A 6,254-nucleotide genomic window follows, 5' to 3' on the forward strand; every position below is an offset into this window, starting at 1 on the left:
ACAAACAAACAAACAAAAAAATGTCAGATTCAGCACCTTTGGAGTCACTGTGATGGCCAGGAATCAGAAAGCTGAAAGCAAGAATCCAAGAGTTTTAGTGAATTTTACCTAGTTTAATTTAAAAAAAAAATAGTATGCTTTTTACAAAATTGTGGTGCATTAAAGATCTCTCTCTTTTTACTTCACTGTTCTCTGTATACCTTGGTATACCTTCATGGTGTTTTTCCATCCTGTATTTATTTTATAGTCTTTTCTTAAAATAAACTGCCTTTATAAAATTGAGATACCTATGTTCTCTGATTTGTGTTCTGACTTGGCACTTATACAGGGGCTATTCATGGACAATCCTTCATGGATCACAGCCTTGTCATAGCAAAGGGCCTTCCGTAACTTGATGAAGCTAGGAGTCAGGCCATGCAGAGTCACCCAAGTTGGACAAATCATAGTGAAGAGTTCTGACAAAACATGGTCCACTGGAGGAGGAGATGACAACTCTGTATGCTTGCACAGAGAATCTAATGAGCAGTATGAAAAGCAAAACATGTGAAACTGGGAGATGAGCCCCCCCTAGTTGGAAGGTGTCCAATATGCTACTGGGGAAGAGCAAAGGGCAATTGCTAATAGTTCCAGAAAGAATGAAGTGGCTGGGCTGCAGCAGAAATGTCACTCAGGTGTGCATGTGTCTGGTGGTGAAAGTGAAGTCTGATGCTGTAAAGAACAGTATTGTATAGGTGGAATGTTAGGTCATGAATCAAGGCAAATTGGATGTTGTCAAGCAGGAGATAGCAAGATTAAACATCAAAATCTCAGGAATCAGTGAACTAAAATGTATGGGAATAGGCAAATTTAATGCAGATGACTATTAACCTTCTACTGTGGACAAGAAAACTTTAGAAGAAATGGAGTAGCCCTCATAGTCAACAAAATAATTGGAAATGCAATACCTGAGTGCAACTTCAAAAATGACAGAATGATCTCAGGTCATTTCCAAGGCAAACCGTTCAACATTATGGTAATCCAAGTCTATGCCCCACCACTAATGCCAAAGAAGCTGAGGTGATCAGTGCTATGAAGACCCGCAACACCTTCTGGAGGTGTTGCACCAAAAAAAAAAAAAAAAAAAAAGATGTCCTTTCAGCATAGGGGATTGGAATGCAAAAGTAAGAAGACAAGAGATACTCAGAATTACTAGTGACTTTGGCCTTGGAGTACAAAGTGAAGCAGAGCAAAGGCTAACAGAGTTTCATCAACAGAAAATGCTGGGCACAGTATGAAAACTACAGGAAAAAACACATTTTTTCAACAACCCAGGAGATGACTCTACACATGGACATCACCAGATGGTCAATACCAAAACCAGATTGATTATGTTCTTTGCAGCCAAAGATGGAGAAGCTCTATACAGTCTGCAAAAATATGACCTGGAGCTGACTATGTCTCAGATCATAAATTTCTTATTGAAAATTCAGACCTAAGTTGAATAAAGGAGGGAAAACTACTAGGCCATTAAGGTATGACCTAAATAAAATCCCTTATGGTTATACAGTGGAGGTGACAAATAGATTCAAGGATTAATCTCATAGACAGAGTGTCTGGAGAACTATGGACAGAGCTTTGTAACACTGAACAGAGGGCAATGGCCAAAATCATCCCAAAGAAAAAGAAAGTCTAGAAGGCAAAATGGTTGTCTGAGGAGGCTTTACAAATAGCTGAAGAAGAAAGAGAAAAAATGTACCAAACTGAGTGTACAGTTCCAGAGAATAGCAAGGAGAGAGAAGAAGGCTTTCTTCAATGACCAATGCAAAGAAATAGAGGAAAACAATAGAATGGGAAAGACTAGAGATCTCTTCAGACATAATAAAGGACAGAAACAGTAGGAACCTAACAGAAGCAGAAAAGATTAAGAATGGGTGGCAAGAATACACAGAAGAACTAAACAGAAAAGGTCTTAATGACCTGGATAACCTTGATGATGTGGTCAATCATTTAGAGCTGGACATTATGGAGTATGAAGTCAGGTGGGCCTTAGAAAGAAGTACTATGAAAAAAGCTAGAGGAGGTGACAAAACTCCAGCTGAGGTATTTCAAACGCTAATGATGATGCTGTTAAAGTGCTGTACCCAATATGCTGAGCAAATTTACAAAACTCAGCAGTGGCCACATAACTGGAAAAGATCAGTTTCATTCCAATCCAAAGAAGGGCAATGCCAAAGAATGTTCAAAGTACTGTATAATTGCACTCATTTCACATGCTAGCAAGGTAATGCTGAAAATCATTCAAGCTGGACTTCAGTAGTATGTGAACCAGGCACTCCCATATGTTTAGGAAGGTAAGCTGGGTTTAGAGAAGGCAGAGCAACAAAAGATCAAATTGCCAACATCCGTTGGATCATAAAGAAAGCAAGCAAATTCGAGAAAAAAAAAAAAAACATTTACTTCTGCTTCACTAACTATGCTAAAGCCTTTGACTGTGTGGATCACAACAAACTGTAGAAAATTTTTAAAGAGATAGGAATACCAGACCACCTTGCCTGTCTCCTAAGAACTGTAGGCAGGTCAAGATGCAACAGTTAGAACTGGACATTGAACAACTGACCATTTCAAAATTGCAGAAGGAGTACAACAAGGCTGTATACTGTCACCCTGCTTCTTTCACTTCTATGCAGAGTACATCATGTGAAACGCTGGGCTGGATGAAACACAAACTGGAATCAAGATTGTCTGGAGAAATATTAACAACTTCAGATATGTAGATGATAACACTAATGGCAAAAGTGGAGAGGAACTAAAGAGTCTCTTGATGAAGGTGAAAGAGGAGACTGAAAAAGCTGTTTTGAAATTCAACATTCAAAAAACTAAGATCATAGCAGCAGGTCCCATCAATTTATGGCAAATAGAAGGGGAAAAGTGGAAACTGACAGATTTTATTTTCTGAGGCTCTAAAACCACTGTGGATGGTCATTGCAGCCATGAAAATAAAAGAGGTTTGCTCCTTGGAAGGAAAGCTATGACAAACCTAAACAGAGTATTAAAAAACAGAGTTATCACTTTGCTGACAAAAGTTTGTATAGCCAAAGCTATGCTTTTTCCAATAGTCATGTATGGATGTGAGAGTTGGACCATAAAGAAAGCTGAGCACTGAAGAGTTGATACTTTCAAATTGTGGTGCTGGAGAAGACTCTTGAGAGTCCTTTGGACTGCCAGGAGATCAAACCAGTCAATCCTAAAGTAAATCAACCCTGAACATTTGTTGGAAGGACTGATGCTGAAGCTGAGGCTCTAGTACTTTGGCCACCTGATAGGAAGAGTCGACTTATTGGAAAAGACACTGATGCTGGGAAACATTGAAGGCAAAAGGAGAATTGGGTGGTAGAGGATGAAGAGTGAGATAATGTCACCAACTGAATGGACATGAATTTGAGTGAACTGTGGGAGTTAGTGAAGGACAAGGGAGCCTGACATGCTGCAGTCCATGGGGTTGCAAAATCAGACACAACTGAGTGACTGAATAACAACAAATTCATGGACAAGTATTTTGACCTGTTTCAGTATTCCGTTTCCTAATCTGTAGAGGAGGCTTCTGAATTAGATAGCATCAGGTGTCTTCAAACTTCCAGATTCTATGACTTTAGCATGTTTGATCAATCTTTCAACATGTCTCCTTCACTGTTTCCCTTCCTTCCTTACCTCTCTCCTTCATCTTGATGTCAGAAACTATTCTTGGAGTAAAATATACAACAACTCTGCCTTTATAGAGTTTATAATAACCATAAGTTGAAGGAAAATAAGTCTATGGGTATATAATGGTGGTAGGAGCATAGGATCAGTGCAGTACTCCAGAGATGGTGCATAGTATGCCAAAGGGCATACCAATTATGGTCAATTAACCATGTGTTCTAAGGAAATAAAATGGACTGTTTCTACTTGATTTAATTAATTAAAACCTACTTAATTTGCAGAAAACTTAAAAACTTCAATCTGAAACAACCAAATGCCTATTTTATTACTGCATACTCATTTTATTACCTAATTTTGTGAGCTGACCATCTCCTTTCTGGAACAAGAAGAAGCTTAATAAAATGATGCTATTATAACACTAAATATATGAGTTGTAAATGTTTTAATCTTTGTTCTAATTGATTGCTTAATTTAGTAAATATATAGAAAAAGATATTTAAAAAATTGGTGGAGATTATTGGATCCTGGCTCGGTGCTTACACTAATTCCTGATGTTACAGAACATCACTGAAATCTACTAATAAAGGGAGGCATTGAGGGTAAGATAATAAATGAAAGTTAGTTAAATATGCCTAGAGAGACAATCCATCAGGCATAAAACTCCTGAATTTCCCCTAATTCCTGATTGTATAATTATATAGGTGTGCTGGAGCCAATTTGCATTTACTTACAGAGTTGATTATATACGTCTCTTTCCAACTCTGCAATTCAGTGACTTCACATTAGTAGCTCAAAGTTGACTATGGTAGAAATGTTTATGGAAATTAGCGAACACTGTAAATCAAGACATCTCTCCTACCAGAATGCTGTTATTAACAATTTACTGTCAAAAGGCAAACAGCAAATCCCTATACTGGTTCCCTTTAATTTTTAATATGAGTTATTAGGTTGAAAAGGCAGTGGGGAAATTTGGGGTATGGCTATAGGAGAGAAAATTCTGGTTGAGTTGCAAGATATAAACTAGAAATTGTGTGCTGGTGGGGAAGAGGATGTAGTTGTGCATGGGAGAGTTTAGATTTTATTAGATGATGACATTTTGGGATTAAGGAAACAAAAATGTGTGTGTGTGTGTGTGTGTGTGCATGTGCATGCATGTGTTCCTGTCCTCATGTACATGTGTTGAAAATCAAGTAAAAAAGAACATAATGGATTAAAGTAGAGTGACACTTCATGGGCTCAGTGATGCCTCAGTGATTGTTACCAAGCCTTGTTTCTGGCCATGATTGATTAATTCTAGGACAGATATCAGACCCACATTTGAATAATCAAATTTACTATCACTGGATTTGAATGTGAACTGAGACATCTGGAAGATGGAGGTCATAAGAGATATATAATCTATGGCAAAATGATATTTTGTTTCTGGAGGGTAATAACATACAGTCTTGGCCTCACTGGGCTTAGCTTATTTCAACCCTAGTGAGATCAAGGATCACATTTTTATTCTTCCCTTGTTCACTAGAATTATCAGCCTAGTAAAGTGTTTTTCCGGAGAAGGCAATGGCACCCCACTCCAGTACTCTTACCTGGGAAATCCTGTGGGTGAAGGAGCCTGGTGGGCTGCAGTCCATGGGGTCCCACAGAGTCGGACACGACTGAAGTGACTTAGTAACAGCAGCAGCAAAGTATTTTTCAAAGAAACTAGGACTTCCATCCTGAGAAGGCAATGGCAACCCACTCCAGTATTCTTGCCTGGAAAATCCCATGGATGGAGGAGCCTGGTAGGCTGCAGTCCATGGGGTTGCTAAGAGTCAGACATGACTGAGCGACTTCACTTTCACTTTTCACTTCATGCATTGGAGAAGAAAATGGCAACCCACTCCAGTGTTCTTGCCTGGAGAATCCCGGGGATGGTGGAGCCTGCTGGACTGCCATCTATGGGGTCACATAGAGTCGGACATGACTGAAGCCACTTAGCAGCAGCAGGACTTCCATCACCACTTTGTTCCTAATTAAAAAGTAGAATGAATAATTGTCTGAACCCTGGCAATGAACACGGTGAGGGGGATGTATGGGTGAAATGTACAAGATGTATCCAATCTAATATCACGTTTTCCTGTAGTCTTTGAATTCTTTCTTTGACATCAGCTAAAGGCTTCCTGGCTTTTTAATATTACCTAACATAGGGCTGGAAGGAGCACAAGCTGGAATTAAGATTGCTGGGAGAAACATCAATAACCTCGGATATGCAGATGACACCACCCTTATGGCAGAAAGTGAAGAGGAACCAAACAGCCTCTTGATGAAAGTGAAAGAGGAGAGTGAAAAGTTGGCTTAAAGCTCAACATTCAGAAAACAAAGATCATGGCATCTGGTCCCATCACTTCATGGGAAATAGGTGGGGAAACAGTGGAAACAATGTCAGACTTTATTTTTTGGGGCTCCAAAATCACTGCAGATGGTGACTGCAGCCATGAAATTAAAAGATGCTTACTCCTTGGAAGGAAAGTTATGACCAACCTAGATAGCATATTGAAAAGCAGATACATAACTTTGCCAACAAAGGTCCGTCTAGT

The sequence above is a fragment of the Bison bison genome, unplaced genomic scaffold (assembly GCF_000754665.1).
Source record: "Bison bison bison isolate TAMUID 2011002044 unplaced genomic scaffold, Bison_UMD1.0 scf7180017864499, whole genome shotgun sequence".
Lineage (NCBI taxonomy): Eukaryota > Metazoa > Chordata > Mammalia > Artiodactyla > Bovidae > Bison > Bison bison.